Source organism: Pteropus alecto, unplaced genomic scaffold (assembly GCF_000325575.1).
Source record: "Pteropus alecto unplaced genomic scaffold, ASM32557v1 scaffold5, whole genome shotgun sequence".
In the NCBI taxonomy this organism is placed as follows: domain Eukaryota; kingdom Metazoa; phylum Chordata; class Mammalia; order Chiroptera; family Pteropodidae; genus Pteropus; species Pteropus alecto.
This window is the reverse complement of record NW_006441953.1, coordinates 23,347,260-23,368,922: the sequence shown is the minus strand read 5'-3', so window position 1 is coordinate 23,368,922 and position 21,663 is coordinate 23,347,260. Positions and strand designations below refer to the sequence as shown.

The following is a 21,663-nucleotide window of genomic DNA, read 5'->3' as shown; positions in this document are numbered from 1 at the left end:
AGGTCACTGTAGTCAGCGTTTGCTGCCAACTGCCCATCAAAGCCTCATAAACTCTGTTACGAGGCCCATAAAACGCTGTGTCCCCCTGTTAGAAGCGCAGAGAGAACAGCCATCAGACCCACGTCGTGCTGGCTTCCTTTGCTTCCCTTCCATGTATCAGACTCCTGGGAAAACCAAACGCAGGCCACGGCCAAATCATAAAGCGGTCTTTGTGTTTCTGCGGTTCTGTTACCAGGCCTCCCACGTCCCGTGATACACGGTAGTGTTTGATGACCTGGGGAGCAGTTCTGGGTGGTGGAGGAGTCGGCAGCGAGGGTTGCTGGGAATCACTGTCTTTCGAGCTGGAGGAGTGCTGACTGCTGAGTGGGTTCTGTTTTCCTCCCCGTCGACCACGAGAGCGAAGTCCACTTCCTGACAGCCTCTCGCGACTTCCTCGCTGCGTTGTTTCCCTGTGTACACTCATGTGCCTGCCATGGGATGTGCTTACGAGAAGAAAAGATGACCGACCACCTTGTTACTTAGGTTCATGGAAGGACCAGGACCCCTCGCTGGAGGTTTTCTTATCTCTGCCTCACATAATGCTTCATCTTCTCTGCTCTGTCATAGGGACCAGCCAATTTTATAATGCAGGGATAGGAATATAGATGGAAGGCAATTTGCGAGTAACCTAATTCTCCAGTTAGTAGTATTTTCCAATTTTAGTATATGTGCTGCCGAAGAGAGTACAAGTCAGTAGTATTTTCATCCCACAATACTGTAAGCTCCTTTAGAAACAGGCTTTGCTTGTATTTCTTTATAAATGTCTACTTTGTGCCTGGTTTATATAGAAAAATGCAAAACTCTTCGATAAAAGAATCACTATTATTATATGTGTTAGTCAGTATATGCTAGGTTATACTGTGGTAACAAACACAGCATTGAATATTTCTCATTCTTGCTGTAAGTCCATCTCAAATTGGATGTTCCATGCCATCTTTACTCTGAGATCCAGACTAATGGAACTGTTTCTATCTGGAATATTCCTAGTCTCTTGGCAGAAAGAAAAGAAGACAATGACATGGAACACATGTTGGTTCAAAACTTTCAACCTCAGAGTTAGAGACCTCACTTGTGCTCACATTAACTTTTCATTGGCTAATTCAGATGAAGACCAGGCCTGACTTCAAGGGGCTGGGAAATTATAATTCTCCCATACACTACCACTTTCTTAATTTCCTTTGTGTTTTGCCAGAGTTTAATATTTACTGGCATTTGCTACCCCTAAGATATAATTTAGAGAACATGATATATTGTTGTAATTCCAAATAGGCACAACTAATCTGAAAATTTCAATAGCAGATATATTTTTAGCACTTGAGGATAAAGCCAGTGACAAGACAACAACCAATATTGATGATATAGAGTGGAAAAGCTTTATTCAGTCGTTAAAGACAACTTATGTTATTACCATCAACTTATGGTTACTAAGGCAAAGCGAAAGTTTGGCATATTTCAGGAAGATTTTCAACAAAAATTATTTGAAATAAACAAACATGAAAGCCTTTCCGTTGAAGCCATTTTTCAGTTCTTACAGGAATGTAGGGAGGCAGAAGAACTTCACATTCACGAGTGGTTTTATTCTACTTCTTAGATTATTCTGTGCAAGAAACCATTCCTCCAAGTAAATGACCTTCGATAAAACTATAACCGAGGTTTAAAGAGTTTGCTAATAGACTAGAAAGGCAAAGAAAACAACGAAATTAAAAATAAAGTCCTTATCAATAAATAAAAGGTTTTCTGAGAGGGAATGCATGAGGGGTTTATGTCAATTTTAAGGATTTGAGAGGAGAGAGAAATTCACGTTGACTGATTTAACATTTACAAAAACATTGTGCGGCATGCTTTTTACATATGGGATTTTGTAATAACTCAGTGTAAGAGTTACCTTTTATGAGAAATCTCTCCTTTTACCCTTCAAAATTAGTTAACGATTAAATATATTAACAACAAATGTGTTGAACATTTATTAAGTGCTTACCAGTAACAAATATTAGACAGCTAAATTAAGTAACTAATTTAATCCTCACAATACTTGTTATGAACACATAGTATTGTTATCTAACTTTTGCAGATTAGAAAACTGTGCTGAGTGTTAAGTAACTTGCCCAACATTTTGTAGCTCGTGAGAGTTGGAGCCCACGTTTGAAGATGGCCGTCATTCTCTAGTCTCCACATTCTTAACCACTATCCCTTGACTTCTCCCACTGTGACGTAAGTTTTGGGAGGACAGGAACTCTGCATGTCCTCAACTGTTTTCCATCAAACCTTCAGCACAATGCCTATAACAGTGTTTTTAAAGTAGTCACTGACTGAGTAAATGAATTAAGCAGTTTACTCTCACTGTTTACCTGGTGAGTACCAGTTATTTAAGAAAGTTACTCTCAACTTTCAATCTAAATGAGTCTTTTATAAAATATTCTTTATAAATTTTAGTTATGCATTTTTTTTATACCAAGCAGAAGTCATTTATTCATTATTCAGTAATAATACACTTATTTTCCACTGATATGAGCCTCTGGTCAACATGAGGTGAAGTTATGTTGGCTGGACTGGACTCTTGTTTGGAGAGTGGGAAAGAATCCATTTACAAGCTCATTCTTCCTCAGTCCTGTTGTTGGCAGAATTCAGTTCCTGTTATTGGCAGAATTCAGTTCCTTGTGGTTGTAAGACCGAGGTCTTTCCTTACTGACTGACAGCCAGGGCCCATCTCAGCTCCTTAGGGAAATCTGCATCCTTTCTTTTAAAGCACCTTCATTTTCAAGCCAGTAATGATCCATCTAATCCCTGCATGCTGTGAATCTTTGACTTCACTGACCACCAGTCAGTGAAAGCTCTTTGCTTTTAAGGGCTCACGTGATTACAATGAGCCTATCCAGATAGTCTTCCTATTTTAAGGTCAACTGTGCCTTATAGCATAACATAATTATGGAAGTGACATCTCATTATATTCCCAAACTCCAGGGATTAGAGCATGGAATCTATGGCAGGGGTGAATGGGAAATAGGTTCAAGTAAGAAATTCTGCCTACCACACAGCACGTAATGAATACTCATTATACTCCAGATAAGGGCCTACTGTAGCCAGCCTCTTGATGTTGGACTTGTGATGCTCTGAGCACAGATCTAAGTGGATTATGACCTACAGAGCTGTGAGCTAATACATGATGTTATTATAAACCACTAAATTCGTGATAATTCTGCATTTATGGAGCTCATATTATAATGGAGAGATATATGATATATAGTTGTTGCCTTATCAATATTTTTTCACTAAGCGAATAGATGAATATTCAATTATTAACTATTACTAATGAAAGATAATTTTTACTACATGCATGTATTGTTAGAAGTACTTCACGCATTTAATTATTTAATCCTCACAACAACCCTGTATAGTAAGTTACTATTCTTATCTCCATTTTAAAAATGAAGACATGGGCACAGAGAGGTTAACAACTTGTCAGAGGTTGCAAAGCTAATAAATTTGGAGCTGAGATTTAATCCTAGGCAGTCTGGCTTTAGAATTTGTTAATAAATTATTCTAAGTTGCTTATTTGACTGAGATAAGTAATATCAAGAAGTGGATTTCACGTGAGGGGAGATGACCTAGGCTGAGGCATCAGGGAAGGCTTTGTAAAGACTTGAGTTTTAAGCTGAACATTGAAGGGCCAATAGCAATTAGCTAGGAAAAGAGGCTGGAAAAATATTTTAAAAATAAGAACTTGGGAGATTTCTAGTGAAAAGCATGAGACTTACATTTCTGTTAGTCTATGCATGCTAGATAAAGGTATTATTTTCATCAAACTTTAATATTGAGAAGAGTTTAAGGACATCCAAAAATTTGGTTATCTTAGGTTAGGAACCAGTGAATGTTGATAACACTAGTTTGATAGCCACATAGGAAAAATGAAAAAAAAAAAAATCAGAATACCTTTTTTATCCCACTAGAACTGGACTTGAAAACTATAGTCCACAGGCCAAATATGGCACGCTTAGGTTTTTGTAAATAAAGTTTTATTAGAACATAGCCACACTCATTCCTTTACCTATTGTCTATGGCTGATTCCAAGCTACGAGAGCAGGGTTAAATGCTTGTGACAGAGACCATATGGTGTGCAAGGCCTAAATATTCACTCTCTGGATATTTTCAGACAACATTTCCTGACCTCTGCCATAGAACAAAGCTGCCACTATTTGAAAAATAATATTTTTTGTAAATTATATGGTCCAATAATACTTTTTTTCCAGGAGTAATATCCAGACCTATTCTGTTGGCTTTGGAAAGTGTAAAGAACCTGGCAGTTGGGCTCTTGTTTGCGTAGAGATTACCCGAATGATAGTGGCTGTGGCCTGAGAAATCAGTACACCTGCTTGACTGAATAAGTGGAAGGCCTTTTGGAAGCACAATAATATAGCTATATACTTTTATATGCTTAATAATATTTTAGGAGGTTTAATTTCTGCCAGAGTTCCCATGACAAAAAACAAACAAACACAACAATAATAACAAAAAACATATATTTAAAGCAGCATGCAAACAAACCTAAAAGAGATCTATAATTGGAACTGCATATGGATTTCAGGACTCTGAAATACATCAAGGTGACCAGAGTTCCTTGCTAGTATCTGTTTCCAAAACACATATTTTTGTTCATAAATTTTTAGATAATTTTTTCAAACTTTCACATTATTCAGATCCTCTTAGTGAATAATTATTTAAAATATAAGTCCAATGACTTCGCCATGGCGGCTTTTTTCTATAGCACTGAATATGGAAAACTAATGGATGTAGAGGCCATTTTTACAACTTGGTACTGAAGTACAACATAGGTACAGAAAAATGAACATATCAGATGTCCAGTTCAATGTATTCTCACAAATTAAACACATCTGTGTAAACAGCATGTAGATCAAGGAACGGAGAGTCTCCAGCAGCGTTCTTATGCCCGTTGAGTCAAAACTCATCACCAGGGTAACACTTATCCTCACTTCTAACACAATTTGTTAGTTTTGCCGGCTGTTGTTTACTCTTGTGTCTTTTGCTCAACTTGATGTCTGTGAGATTCATCCATGTTGTTGCATACAGTGGTAATTTGTTCATTCTCGTGGCTGTGAAGTGTTCTATTGGGTGGATACATAATTTTTATTTATTTTACTGTTGAGGAGCATTTGGGTAGTTTCCAGACTGAGGCTATTATGAATAGTGTTCCAATGAACATTCTTTTACATGCCTTTTGTTGAACCTATAAATACATTTCTTTTTACACAGGGAAATACAGATATTCGTTGAACCTGTGTAAAATGACTTATCTTCTCTCTTACGCGACACCTGATTTTCTATAAATAGAGTTTAATTTTGTTAGTTATTTTTGGCAAACACGTGTAATTATCGTATCACATGTGAGATATGGTCAGTGAACATCTCGTGATAACTTTCACTTGTTCATTCAACAGTTAATTATTGAACATGTATTGACCAAATAAAATGGACTGTTTGAGTGTCTGCTCTTAAGGAGCGTGCAGCTGGTGAGAGAGGTAGACTTCTAGACCTTCTAGTATGAAACATACGGTAATAGCTGCAACACAGGTGACCACAAAGGTGTACCCAGCCCATTTCAGAGGTTGTCTCTTGACCCCTGGGGTGAAGATACCCAAGGCTTCTGGAGAGCAGGACCTGTATTGTATGCACAACGTGCCTGGAAGGGAGTGATGGGAGCCTGGAGGAGGGTTAAGGAACTGAGATAAGCAGAGTTCAGAGAGGAGGCTAAGGGTCAACTAGAGACTAGATTCTTAAGGGCTTTTTGAAAGGTTCTCCGAACTCAACGGAGTACCAAGAAAGTGTTTAAGGAGTGAAGCAACATGATTGGACTGGATGTTTCCAGAAACTCGTGACCCCTGCTCACCACTCTGTTGTACAGTCAGCTTTACAGGGCTGTGTTTTTATCTTTAATAATTTCTTTTAAAAGTTTTTAAAAATTTATTTTTAGTTACAGTTGGCATATAGTGTTATATTCATTTCACGTTACAACATAATGATTAGACATTTATATATCTTAAAAAGCGATCATCCTGATAAGTCTAGTATCCACCTGGCACCACACATAGTTATTACAATATTATTGACTATATTCCCTATGCTGCATTTTACATCCCATGACTATTTTTAAAACTGGCAGTTGGTACTTTTTAATCCCTTCACTTTTTTACCCATCCTCCCAAACCCCCACCCCCCCATCTGGCAATTATGAGTTTGTTCTCTGTATCTATGAGTTTGTTTCTGTTTTGTTTATTCATTAATTTTGTTTTTTAGATTTCATACAGAAGTGAAATCATATGGTATTTTTCTTTCTCTGTCTGATTTTTGTCACTTAGCATAAAATCCTCTAGGTCCACCCATGTTGCATGTTTAACAATTTCAGTTTAAACAGTTTTATCGTTGAATAAATAACATTTCTGTAGTCAATATATAGTTAATCTTTAATGAAACAGACATTTTTTTTTTCCTAAACCAGATTTGAAAATTTCATTTTTCCTGGCTCTCTCATAGATGTTCACTTCAGACTTCAAATATTTATTTCATTTAACTGGTGTTGGTGGATTTACTATCTTTGAAAACTAAGTGTGACATAACTTTATTTCATATTAATAACGCTGTCTGAGCTTGGTTTCTATGGCTTTTGGATACTATTCGGAATAGAAAGACCATCTCCTGCAAGTGGAATAAGACCTTTGCAGCTGTGCTTGTGTAAAGCGGTTTTGGTCCAAAAATAATCACGCTCTCATATTACCATAGGGCACTGGGCTCGCTGTTGTGTTCAACACTGATTTGGAGCTGTAAAATTTAGTACGCCAAGCTTGCCATCAAATCCTTGGAACTCGGGAGAGAGAATGGAGTTCGAGCTTAGTGTTACAGAAACGGCACTTTTTATTAATATTGAAAAATAGCCACGTTGATTCAAAGAAGGGCGGAGAAGAAGTCCTATGTCCCTTTCAGTCTGAAATGACACGAAATCTCTTGCTAAGTGATTTACTCCAAAGAGCCGAAAATGTATAGTGCTGGGCCGCCTGAAAGTCAGTGCTGGCGAGAGGAGAAGTAATTGAATAATATCTTTCCTTCAAAAAATGTCAAGGTCTTTGCCTGAGCAGGTTTATTTGCCCACCGCTCTCCAGCACACATCAAATCCAGCTCTTTAACATCAGTCAGATCGTTAAGGCGACAAGCACAGAATTTAACTCTACCGATTGCTCTGGGCCTGTATTTTCGCATTTGCCTTGGCTGGCCTAGGTTCCCTCAGTGAGCTGTCTTGGAATGAGTAAAGAGAGAAATCGTGCCCACACAGAACCTGTGTTCAAAAATTACCTTCAGCCTTCAAACCAGTTCAAACTATCTGTACCTAAAATGAGAGAAACTTGGATCACCCAGCCCCTCATTGCAAAAGTCCTGCCTGGTCGTCACCTTCCTTTAATCGATTATGCTACTCATTGTTATAAATGGAAAATCGTGTCCCCCAAAAGATGTTGAAGTCTTAACCCTCACTACCCCAATGCTGAAGTCTTAACCCCTGCTACTTCAGAATGAGACCTAATTTGGAAATAGGATTGTTACAGATGTCTTTAGTTAAGATGAGGTCATACTGGCAGTATGGTGGGCACATAATCCACAATGACTGTAACCTAATAAGAAAGGGAAATTTGGACACAGAGACACACGCAGGGAGAACTCCACGTGAAGGCAGGAGGTCTGCCCCCACAAGCCAAGGAGCAAGTTTCTAGTAAGATGCTAGGAGACAGGCCCGAAACAGACTCTTTGCTAACGCTGTGAGGGAGCGCGTTCCTGCTGGCACCTTGATCCCAGACTCCTGAGCCTCCAGTTCTGGGAGACAACAAATTCCTATTGTTTAAGCCACTCGATTTGTGGCACTTTGTGATGGCAACCGAGGAAGCCAAAACGCTCTGTTTACTCACCTCACTGGCGCCGTCTCACCGCCTGCCTGCCTGCCTGCCTTCCTTTCTTCCTTTCTTCCTTCCTTCCTCCCTCCCTCCCTCCCTCCCTCCCTTCCTTCCTTCCTTTCTTCCATTTCATGAGCATATCCACTAAGCTGAAGGTAAACTTGACATTTTGGTACCCTGAACTAAAGAGCATCTGGGCTTCTTCTCTAAGTGGCTGTGCCTTGAGCTGTTCTAATATAATTGCTTTATTTAGGGCTCACACCAAGACTTGTTATCAACCAGCTAGTGGCAGCCTTGCCTAGTTTGTCCTAGTTGTCCAGCGACAGTGCCTACATACCCTCCCAAGCCCAGCTGTAGGCCGTGGTGGCAGGCCCCTCTTTGTGTCAGGCCAGATGGACCATGTTAAAAGGCTTTTGGCATAGCCCCAATATGACTGTCACCAGCCAAGCTAGGGCCACAATTCATTTTTAGTACATAGGTCCTTTATTCTACCATTAACTCTAGAAATAAAATTTGTCAGCTGGGAATGTTGGCTTTAGAACTCTCAAGGTAATTTAAGATGAGGTTAACCATACTTCTATTTGTAATAAATTGGGTAACCATCTTACAGTCTTTCCAAAACTCTTTCTATGGTGTATTCAGTAGACTCATTCGAATATTAACCACGTGCAGTACATTGTGTAGAAGACGCAAAAGTGAATGTTTAGAAAGCGAGCTCCTCTGCATGTCCAAATTAATAAATGCTTGTTGAGTGAGAATGAACTCGAGGGAATATCAACTCATTTAACAATGAATTATTTGGATGTCACCGTGTGCCCATTGGTGTGCTGCACCTTGGAGGGACAGTCGTGGGTAAGATAAAGTGGGCCCCACTCTGAGGCATTTCCATTGTGGAAGAGGATCTCTGTTCAGTTCTCACGGAATATGCCATCTGGAAGGGGAGCAGATAAATGCAAAAATAACTATGCAGCAATCAGATGTAAATAAAGAGGCTTGAGTGCTAGGCAAATTTCTATGAGCAAATAGAAGTGAAAACAAATACAATTATACAATTAAAAATGAAGTAGGACAAATCATTGTAATATTAGTCCAAACCAAGGATAACGATTGTGTCAAATGAGGTTCTCAGACCTTTATTCTGGCAAACTGCTGCTCTTGGGCTGTACCTTTCCACCTCTGAATATGCCTTCCCCTTCTCCCTTTTCACCTTTGCAATCTCAAGAACAGATTCTTTGCATAAGATGCTTATTAAGTTTATAGCGACACAGACAACAGCAGCGTATTATTAGAAAATTTCTGAGCTCATTATCACAAAAACACGATTACACGCTTTTTACTGTACAGTGGAGGAGTGAGTGGGTCAACATGGGCATGCTCACTTCTTTTATGCTCACTTCAGTGGAGAGGAGGGGATGGTAATTTATCTGAGGGGATCTGCTTTAGGCTGGTATACCAGTATGTGCTCTTACAATTAAAACGACCAGCCCTGATTACTTTACAAGTAAAGTCCGTTTGGAGAAAACATTCTAAAATGGAAAAAAAACACATATTTTTTCAAGATTTTAATTTAAATATCAATGGAGATAGTTATCACAAATGATTCATTTAAGAAGGACTAGTATACAGAGTCAATGGAGATAGTTATCACAAATGATTCATTTAAGGACTAGTATACAGAAGTAGGAACTAAACAGGAAGTGTGGAGTCCTTGGTTCTAGTTTCTGTTGTGTAGTTATAGATAAAACATGTTTTCTCTCTGAGCATTAATTTTACCTTCAGAATTGGGTGAATTGGCCTGGCTGATCTCGTAAGTTTCCTTTCAGCTTTGGGATTCCATCTTATAAAATTAGCTCGTTTAAAGCAAGAGGCTCATGATGTACATACATGTCTTAGATTCTGTCTGGCTGGATGCTGGCTAGCTACTCTTGCCTGCATAGGCTTAGCCATCTCTAGTAATGTTAACTCTTGAGGAGATAGCTAGTAATCACAGGGCACATTTGTGCCAGACAGTCTGCCAAGGGTCTTACACGCTCCATCATGTGATTTTTCACTACCAGCCAGGGCACAGGTGCTTATACTATCCACATTATATAGATGAGAAAAGTGTTCCTGGTCATTCAGTTGAGAATTGAAGACCAGATTTCCAGCCAGGTGAACCTGAGCCCAGAGGCTGGGCTTTGGAACCTGAGACTTTATTAGTGGGCTAAATGGTGACTCTCCAAAAGACATGACTTACCCCTGGAAACTGTAGATATGACTGAACTTATTTGGAAAAAAGTTCTTTGGGGATGTGATTAAGAATCTCAAGATAAGATTATCCTGGATTTAGAGTAGGCTGTAAATTTAATGACCCATGTCCTTATAAGAGACAGAAGGAGGGGACACAGGGACACACAAGAGTGAAGGCCACGTGAAGACAGAAGAAGACCCTGGAGTGGGGTAGCCCAAGTGCAGGGATGCCTGGAGCCACGAGAAGCTGGTAGGCAGGGGTGGTAGTCCCCTGGAGCCTCTGGGAGGGAGTGTGCCCCGAAGATGTCCTGGCTTTGGGCTTCTGGCCTGTAGAATTGTGAGAGAATAAATGTCTGTTGTTTTAATCTAACAAGTTTGTGGTAATTTTTTATGGAGACTCTAGGAAACTATCATAGTCGCCTTTCTGGTTGGTCTTTAAAATCATAGGAAGCTTTGCTTAAAAGCAGACATAAGGGCCAGATAAAGTGGATGAGGATGATATCTGTAAACACCAGGCCATTTAGTTGCCATTAGTTCACAGAAAGCTGTACTTTGGGAATGACCCCTTCCCACACCTCTATACCACCATGGTGTACACCTGTGTCAGGTGACTGAAATGAGCCACACCGTGGGCAACTGCCTCAGCAAGAGAGCCAGAATCCACACCCTGAGCTCCCTGAACCTTCCTCATGCTTCTCATTGCTCAGAAATTACTGACAAAATATTGCAACAATTCAATACGATTTTTATTTGAACTGGAAAATAAAATATCAACAAAGCCCCAAAAGCTCACAAATGAAAAAGTCAGTGTTCATGTAGCTGCTGCTTTCCTTGGTCACTGAAAGGTAAATGAAAACTCTTCAGCAGAGTGGTAGGCAGTCAGGTAGGAATTTAGGTCACTCCTCGAGTTCAGGCATCAGAGTGATCATCTGTTTATTATTTGGTTTTATTATAGATATTTGTTTCAGTGTAGAATAATCCTTTTAAAAAAATGCAATCTCATTTAAAAAGCAGCCTTGTTTCCGCTTTGTAAAATTAGAAGCCACCAGCTTTTGTCCAACTTCTAGAAGTAAAGAGGGCTTTACTTCTGAGAAATTCCAGAATTCTTAGAATGTAAGCATTCTTAGAATGTAAGTATTGCGAGAATATAAATGTACACATATCCCAGTAAATAAAATAACCACAGAGATACAGTTTCCTAGTCTGTGAAATGATAACGGAAGTGACACCTAACTTGCAGGAACCTTTACAAGAGAATTTTGAGAATGAGATGACACCTGACACAAAGTTTGGCACAGATAGGTGTGGCCCATATTGTTTTCATTTTTGCTAGTCTTTTAATGGACTTGAGATGGATTTTCTCTTTCAATCTCATCTGCTTTATGTTTTACTAAATGCATGTTTCTTATAAATAACTTTTTAGCAAGAAATTATTCTAGAGTATTTTATATTTATTAATATACTTTGAGGAATTTTTGTAAGGTGTTTATTTAGAAAAGATGCCCAAATGCTGTTTAATGGAGTGGTAATAAAGGTAATACTCTATATAAGGAAAGGTAATGCACTATGGTTACGTAGTAATTTTGTCTCCCTCCATGCTTGAGTGAATCAAGAGTGTTTTATTGGATTCAGTACCGAAGAGATCGAGACCTTCCTTTTGAATTCCAAGGACTAAAAGCAGTTGAAGATTATTCTTGATTTTCTCATTTCCTCATATTTTTCAGCAGAGTCTACTTTGTTTGGGGTTGGGGTAAGGAGTTGTTCTCAAGGAAAAAAAAATCTTTTGATGTATATTTTGCCCTGATTTTGTGGTAACAATAATAATTAATTAAGGATTTGCAAGACCAGTTTTTTCTGTTCTCTCGCTGGCTTCCTTCTCTTTGAAGTCTTTTAATTCGGTAGAGTCTGTTAATCACAGATTCCTGGAAAACTATTTTTTGGTAAATTGTAAGATTTGCCCGTTTCCCTAGAAGACAGTAAGCAATGTTCAAGAAATTACATCAGTGCAGTGTGGTGGGAAAGCTGTTTTGCATCTACAGCCTCAGGCCACCTCCTTAGGTGTAAACTAGTTAGACAGGTAATGGATTCCTTTTACAACTTTTACAGTAATGTGAGTCATTATTTACTAAATTCTGTGGTCTTGGAATTGTAGTAAAACTTTGTATAAATTAGCTCATGTAATCCTCTTCCTATATCCATTTAAAAAGTAAGGAAATTGGAGCTCAGACAAATGATATAATCTGCCTAAGGTCACACAGTGACTGTTAATGATAGCTACAGTAGTGGCATACTATTAGCATAGGATAGTGCCTATGAGTGATCCAAAGTTTCGAGACAATACATGATTTATTATAATCACTATGCACTGCATCAGGAAATGCTCTACACTAAATTGCACAGCAGTCTTCTCTGTGAATGTTTTGGTTTAGCTAAATGTTTTGGTTAAGTTTCATTGATACTGAGTAGTATCAATACAATCAAAGCAAAACATTTAGCATTAAACAGACCTGGCAGAGGAAACTGGCAAGCCCTTATATTAGTTATATTAGTTATCGATCTCTCCATAAAAATTAAAACAAACTTAGACACTTAAAGTAACACATTTATTTTCTCACGGTGTTTGCAGGTCAGGGGTCTGTACAGCCTCCCTGGGTCCCTGGTTCAGTGTCTCTCATGAGACTGGTTACGTTTTCAGCAAGGGCCGGGGTGTCATATGGAAACCCGGCTGAAGAAAGATCTCCTTCCAAGTTCATTATATGGTATTTGCAGAATTAGATTCTTTCTGGCCTATTGTACTGGGAGCCGGAGTTTCTAGTTGGTGGTTGACAGGAGGCTGTCCTCAGTTCCTTGCTACATGACCATCCCCAACATGGCAAGTTGCTTCGTCAGGCAATGGAGGGAGTTCGCTACCAAGGTGGAAGTCAGATTTTTGTAATCTAGTGATGGAGGTGATAGCTCCTAACTTTGAAATGTTCTGCTGGTGACTGAAAGTAAGGCGATGTGAAAGATTGTGGGTGTGGGAGGCAGGAGGCGCTGAGGACCATCTTAAGAAGTAACCTTCTCTAAACCTTTTCTTTCTTTCTTTTTTTTTTTCTTTTTGCCATTTTGCTGTCTTTCTGGAATGCTGTGTTATAGTGCTCTTGATACCTTTCTGCAAATAATTAAATAGGGAACGAGGGTCTTATGTTGAATTCCCTGCCACTGAAATCTCTCTCTTGGCGCCTGCAATGTCATTTGTCTGGGGTTCTACTTCTTGAGATTCTACAACTCTTAGGTGTCCATTGGCTGTAGACTGTGCCTTCTGTTAGCACATCAAAGTTTTTTTTGATCTACGGCCATGCCACCCTGAACGAGCTCGATCCCGTCTGATCTCGGCAGCGAAGCAGGGTCGGGCCTGGTTAGTGTTTGGATGGGAGACCACCTAGGAAGACCAGGTGCTGTAGGCATAAAAAAATAAATAAAAAATAAGAGATTGTAAGCTGACAAGGTCCTTGCAATCTGTGACGTCAACCAAGGGTTGCCTTGCCTAAAAAAAAATAAAATAAAAAATAAAAAAAGGTTTTTTTTTAAAAATTAATTATTTATTAAAATAACTTTACTTTTTAGAGCAGTAGTGGGTTCACAGCAAAATTGGGTAGGAAATACAGAGAGTTTAAATAGACCCTGTGACCCCCACCACACACAGCCTCCCCAGCTATCAGTATCTACTACCATTTGTTATGATTAATGAACCCACACTGACACGTCATTATCACCCAAAGTCCAGAATTTACATTTGGGTTCACTCTTGGTGCTGTACATTTTATAGGTTTTGACAAATATATAATGGTCCATATGTACCGTTACGGTGTCATGCAGAAGAGTTTTGATGCCTTAAATCTCCTCTGTTCTCCACCTATCCATTCCTTCCCTCTTCCCCCAACCTCTGCCAGCCACTACTTTCTCTACAGTATTACGTTTTCCAGAATGCCATGTAGTTGGAATCATATAGTATGTAACCTTTTCAGATTGGCTTCTGTCACTTACTAATATGCATTCAAGTTTCCTCCATGTCTTTTCATGGCTTGATAATTCATTTCTGTTTAGTGCTGATAAGTATTTCATTTTTTGGGGTGTATCACAGTTTATCCATTAACCTACTGAAGGACCTCTTGGTTGCTTCCACATTTTGGCAATTATGAATAGAGCTGCTATAAACATTTGTGTGCAGAATTTTGGATGGACATATGTTTTCAACTCATTTGGGTAATTATCAAAGAACATTATTATTGGATCACATGGCAAAGTATGTTTAGTTTTACACGAAATTGCTAAACTCTCATTCCAAGTGGCTGTACTATTTTGTATTCCCATCAGCAATGAATGCAAGTTCCTGTTGCTCCACATCTTTGTCAGCGATCGATATTGTCAGTGTCTCAAATTTTGGCCATTCCAATAGGTGTGTAGTGGTGTCTCATTGCTGTATTAATTTGCAATTCCCAAATGAAATATGAGATAGAGTATCTTTTTATATACTTATTTGCTTGTGTATCTTCTTTCTTGAAGTGTTTGTTCAGGTCTTTTGCTCCTTTTTAATCAGATTATTCATTTTTTATTACTGAATTTTAAGGGTTTTTGTATACTTTAGATAACTGTCATTTATCAGATATGTTCTTTGTAAATGTTTGCTCCCAGTCTGTGGCCTGTCTTCTCATTCTTTTGACATTGTCTTTTGCAGAACAGAGTTTTTAATTTTAGTACGTATCATTTTTCAATGATTTATTTCGTGGATTATGTTTTTAGTGTTGTATCCACAAAAGTAATCACCAAACCCAACCAAAGTCATCACGAAACCCAAAGTCATCGAGCTTTTCTCTTATGTAATCTGGTAGGAGTTTTATAGTTTTGCATTTTAAATTTAGATCTGTCGACCATTTAGTGTTTATTTTTTTTAAGGTATGAGGCCTATGCCTAGATTTATTTGTTTATTTTTTGCATGTGAATATTCATTTGTTCCAGTACCATTTGTTGAAAAGTCTGTCTTTCCTTCATTGTATTGCCTTAACTCCTCTGTCAAAGATCAATTGACTAAATTTAAGTAGATCTATTTGGGGGCTTTATTCTGTTCCATTTATCTGTGTTTTTTCAATACCACATTGTTTTGATTACCGTGACTCTATAATGTCGTTAGGTTAGGTTGTGTTAGTCCTCTGACTTTTCTCCTTTCCTTCAATATTGCGTCAGCTGTTCTGCATCTTATGCCTTTCCATGTAAGCTTTGTAGTTAGTTTGTTGATATCTAGAGAATAACTTGCTGGGATTTGTTTGAGATTGTGCTAAATCTATAGCTTGAGTAGGGAAGAACTGATGTCTTGACAAACTTAAGTCTTCTCAGCCATGAATATGAAATATCTCTAAGTTTAATTCTTCTTCGATGTTAATCAGAGTTTTGTACTTTTCATCATGTAGATCTTGTACATATTTTTTTGGTTTTTACCTAAGGGTTTTATTTTGAGGGGAGTTGATGTCAATAGTATTGTGTTTTTCATTTCAAATTCCACTTATATATGTAAGATATAGGGAAGCAATTAACTTTTGCATTTTAAACATAGCTCATATAACCCTGCTATAATTAATATTATTTCAAGGAGTTTTTTGTCCTTTTTGATTCTTTAAGATTTTCTACATAGATGATCATGTCATCTGCAGATAAAGATTGTTTCATTTCTTTCCAATTTGTATACCTTTAATTGCTTTTCTTGTCATATTCATTAGCTAAAACTTCCAGTATGATGTTGAAAAGTAGTAGAGAAAGGTTACATCCTTGCCTTTTTTATGATCTTAATAGGAAATCTATGTTCTCACCATTATGAATTGTATTAGCTACAGGTCGTTTGTAGATATTCATTATCAAATTGAGAAAGTTATCCTCTATTCCTAGTTTGCTAAGAGTATTTATCACGAATGGTTGTTAGATTTGTCAAATATTTATTTCTGTTTATCGATATGTCATGTGCCTTTTTTCTTTAGCCTGTTAATGTGTAGTCTATTATTTTTTCAACTAGCCTTATTTGGGAAGGTAGCTGCAGTTTTGACTGAGTAAACTCAATTCAGGAGGAAGAAATAGAAAGCCTGATTTTGCCCATAAGTCCAAACTAACTTCTCCAGTGCAACATATGGTAATAAAACTATTTTCACAGCTATCTGTTATTTATTTGTTTGTTTGTTTGTTTGTTTGTTTATTTATTTTTTACCACTTTTCAATTACTTTAGATTTTGGACAGAGGAAGGAGCGTGATTAATTTGGCCATATAAGTAGAATCATCAGAATTCTTAACAAAAAGTAGTACCAAACTTTTAAGTATTTTATCTATATTAGAGATTTGCATTCAATAGTGCAGTACTTGGTCCATGGTGAACAAATCAAAAGTTATTTCTTCTTCTTTTCCTCTTCTTCCCCTTCATTCTTCCCCTCCTCTTCTCTCTGCTTCTAGTTATGATGATGATGATGATGATGACCAAGATGATGATGGCTATGATCAGATTGAGTTTTCCAAGGATTATACTACATGCTTTTTACTCCCTAGACTACCTATTCATGTGTTATAAATTTTTAATATATTATGTATCTTATATATTCTCAGATAAATCAGAATATGCAAAATAATAAAAATTTTAACAAAGATAAGTAAATTTTTTTATATCTGGTTAAGGGGAAATGTAGAAGGGGTAATGCACCAACTTTCATAAGAATACAAGTAAAAAATACTACTATGGAATGATGTAGATGAAATATTTTCCTAGTAGGATCATTCTAGCTAAGGAAATGGGTAGACTCTTAGAATGACCACTGAGAGGCCGTGACTCTAGTGCTTGTGATGCTCTCGTGCCCTAGACTGAGAGGTCTGCAAAAGAACCAGATTACTCTTTGAAAGAAGCTGGGAGTAAGATTTAGAGACTATCACAGAAAAAGAGATAGTATCTTGTAGGTAATGGCTAAAGAGGGATGGTGATGAGGACAGGCTTTTATTTTGATGTTAGTAGTTTGGTGTGCAATACAAATTCTCTCCTTCATTTATCACAAACTGTTTCAGTAAACTCCAAAACTCCAAAAAATCTGCATTGCTCATGAATAGTCTGATAAAATGATATATTTTGGAGGGAGAAGATCCAGAACTAAAGCTTTTTTAAAGATTGGTTTGGTGTGAAAACAAAGGCTACCCTTTGAAAAAGAGGCACATATGAACAAATAATTGGACTTCTTGAGTATGCTCAGTAATGTGTTATGTGATGTGGATCTAGAACTCATGATATAGACCCTGCCTCCACGGAGGCCACGGTCATTACTTCAGCATATCTTGTAAATCTCATAATATATTACTTATGAACCTGTTGAGAGTTATTGATAAATGTGCCTTGAAAAAGCATTCCTTAATTAAAGAGTTTTGGAAAATGCTGCATACTCTAACTCCTCTTGAGATTCTCGAAGCACATTATACATTAAAGACTCAGAAGTCTGTAATTAAATGTACTCACAGTCATGTATGCTTATTTAACTTTATTTAAGCCCGTTTTTCCCAAATGTCATTATTTGCTCGTGAAATTCATTTTTTAAAAAACACTCCCATTATCTCCTCTTGGATAATATTCCCTAGGAAAATCTCATTTGGAAAATACAACTTCAGCAGAAAAAATAAAGTACAGAATATTATGTTTTTGTAAGGGAGCATGAATTTGTTAACATAATAGCATGTTGGAAAGAACTATCATTCTCTTTGATGTTTTTTGAGAATGATAACCCTGTTAGGTCATTGTATTAGTTAGGGTAAGTAAGCAGAGCTGCAGTAAAAAACAATCCCTAAATCTCAGTGACTGAGCATAATAAAAGCTTATTTCTTGCTCATGTCACAGTTGCAATGCTGGTTGGCTGAGAGCCTTGCTCTGTGGAGTCATGTAGTGAGTCAGGCTTCCTCTAGCATGTGGAACGTATTTTAAGTCATCCAGTGAGTCAGGCTACTTGCGACTATATTCTAAAGCTTCAGAAGACTTCACTTGATTACAGAAAATTATGTAGATAGTATTGGGGTCAGGCCTAGAAATGGCAGGCAACTTCTGCCCACATTTCATTGTCTAGAACTTGGTTGTATAGCCTTACGTCTATTATTGTGCCCAACAATAAGAGGAGAACAGAGATAAGGATGAACATTTGAAATTCTTATCACAACTTTTTAAAAGTGTTTAGGGGTTTACTAGTGAAACAAAGTAGGTAAGAATATTTCAGGTACAAGGAGCCACACACCTAAAGTGCACAAATTCACAAGATTGAAGGGGATTTTGAAGAACTCAGAAGTCCAGGTGGCAGATGAGTCTGGAGAGAGTTTTGAAACAGACCGTAAAGAATTTTAAGCCATGTTAAAGATTTCGGACTTTATATCGTAAATGATAGGGAATCAATGGGTGCATGAGTATATTTATTTCATATAAAGGCTTCTGATAAGAGTGTACACAATAAACTGGAGAGAGGAAAGACTTGGGGAAATAGAGGATAAGAGATAGGAAGCTGTTCTACTTGTCTGGAAGAGAGATTTCAGACCCATTATGAGGATTGCATTGGAAGTAAAGAAGATAAACTAATCTGGACAGATAATTTCTTGGAAAAATTAGTAAGATTTGATAAATGATTTGTTGTGTTAGAGAGCTGAGAGAGAGACATAATTTTAAAGCTTCTAGTTTTTGAGCTTGAGAGGATAGTGTCATAATTTATCAAATATTATTTTGGAGCTGGAACAGATTTAAGGATAAAGATAATAAGTTATATTTTTTCACATTAAGTTAATGTGATTGTTGGATGTACGTGGCTGGAGTTGGAAAGTGAGTAAACTATATCTTGGAGAAGAAATAGTTTAATACAAGAAATAGTTTAAATAAGCACTTAGACTCAACTTGAAACCTTGGGGACAGGTGAGATCACTCATCGATAACAATTAGAAAAAAGGGGGACAAGAGCCAGGGAGAGAACTCTACACAAGGCTGAGAGTTAGGTGATGGGTAGAGAAATAAAAACACCGATGTTACCTTAGTGATCAGAGATAAAAATATATCCAGGTTAGGGAGGTGTCCCATTGGGAAGAAATGCCCTTTTATAAAACATGACATCGAAGAACTTTCCTTCCTTCAGTAGCACAGACATTTTTGTCAATGTTAAATAAAAAAAAAAATGTGTCACCATTAGTAGAGAAGGAAATCTCTGTGACCAGTACTTGAAACATGGTTCTGAACTTGTTGCTTGACTAATAGAAAGCATTTGTTTTGAGAACACTGGAGCTGCTATCACTTTTTTCCATAGTATCAATATTTTCAATATTTGGTAAATACCAGATTTTATTAAAAAATAAGTTGAAGCAATTTTAATATTTGTATGCATGCTATGGAATAAGTGACCATATGGGAAGTCAGGATGCTCCAGTAATCTTTGACCACTGATGCTGGCATGTTGAATTAGTGGAGAAATGGGAACGTTTGTCACATTTTTATTTACTTAGAGGAAGAAATATGAAAAGAGTTCCAGGAAAAAATGTATATCCAAGAGATATTGCTATGTAGGAGAAAAGAAATAGCTGCTAAATGTATTCTGATTTGGGGCATAACCAAAACTTGACCATTTCCATATTTATTTATTTGCAAACATTTCCTTCCTAACTTTTCAAATGGACATATATAAAAGTTTGAGTATTTTTGGCAGGAGAAATATATAAACAATGTGGTACCATTTTGGGATTTGAATAAGGAAACAAAAATGCATTAGTCTATCCATTTTCTTACGTTGTTTAAAGAAAGAGAAGGATCTTGAGCATTAGCTATTTTGTTAAATTAAGTTTCTGTATGGATCTGTGCATCATCCATATGTATGTATGTTCCATGTGTGCCTCTTTGCCCTAAACGTTACTTTCTCTTTCTATCTTCCTTACTTCTATACAAAGTGAACCAGCAGTCTTCCCAGTAGATTGGAATGAAGTAGAGAAAAAGTATAGAGATCATTTTATCTCTGCTCTCTGCACGACACAGCCAAACTTCTCCAAAAGTTTTTTGGAGTCACAGCCCGCTTTACTTCCCTATGGCCAAGACACTTTCCCAGTCCTACATTGCATCAGAACTGAGCGAGGCTGTGGCGATCGCTCCGAACGGTGCCCTGAGCACAAGGTGCTTTACGCGTCCACCCAGGTGACAGCTCTCTCGTTTGCTGCTTTGGCTTCCATGAAACCGTTTACTTCTGGTTCTTTTTTTACTCTATGGCTACACCCTCTCTTGTCTATTACATACCTCTGTAGGACACTTAAATATGGTTTGTCCGCAGATTCTTTTCTTTAAGGCTCCTTTCTGCTGACTCTATACTACATTCCTAATTTTCCATTATGAACTCATGGCCTTACGAAATTAGAAAATTGGGTTTGGAGATTATATTCAAATGGATTAACAGACCTAAAACAACATTAAAAAGTCATTTATAGTTATGACACAATTAACTTAAGAATATTTTACGATGTAAGAAAAATCCATAGTCATTATACTACTTGAATAGGCTCCTTCAACGTGGGTTAGCTGAGGTTGTCCTAATCATAAAGGCTCTTACTGATTAATCAGGTAAACTTCTAACACATTTCAGCAAAATCTTGGTCATTTTTTGGCACTAGTTTGATTTTATAATACACCTGTACTTACGGCACATTGTACCTCATTGTACAAAATATCACCATGCAACAAAATGTCACAGTCTGTTGAGGTCAGTGTTCTGCCTCTTAGACTATTCCACTGCAACCAGATAGGCTTTAGACACAGACACAAATGCAGCATATCTGTGAAGGTATTTTGGGGGTTCATGCATCTCCTGGGAACCGTGCTTGATTGCCATGCTCCTTCTGGTTACGTTCTAAGCAGTCCTCAAGGAACTACACATCCTTCTAAATGCCAGTGACTCCCCAAAAGCATTTCTAACTACCTAGTTAGAACTTCTAAGTGGTAGTTTTGCATCTACATCGAGCCAAAGATGGGTCCTTACTTGTTACCGCTCTCCTATCAAACACATCCACCTGTCTTACTAATTGTTTGTAGCACCACCATCCAGCTAAGTGTGTACTGAGAAATTAAATTGTTGTTTTAATCCTCTTAATACCCTTTAATATCCCCTCTGCTTTGCTCCCCTCTCTTTACCCTGCTCAATCTCTGCCTAATCACGTACCAGCTAATAGGTTTTATCAGTCTTGCCCTATACATAGTTCTTAATTCAGTGTCTTGGTTTCTATTCACCATATATCCTACAGTTAACTTACAATGTTAGTAATATTTTATGACAGAGATAAGAAGTTATATCCAGGAGCTTTCCAATGTTTCCCAACTTTCCTTTGTGGTCAGATTATAGGCACAGGACTGTTTTGGCCAATGAACTTTGAGTAGAAGTGGCACGTGTTTCT

General features: G+C 37.6%; 1 long non-coding RNA gene and 1 pseudogene across 6 annotated transcripts in view; both read left to right on the top strand.

Moving 5' to 3' along the window:
• The window catches only part of LOC107196190, a 393,663-nt gene that overhangs the window by 87,649 nt on the left and 284,351 nt on the right, over positions 1 to 21,663 (top strand). The window lies entirely within an intron of this gene.
• On the top strand, positions 13,545 to 13,663 carry LOC112485524 (annotated as a pseudogene).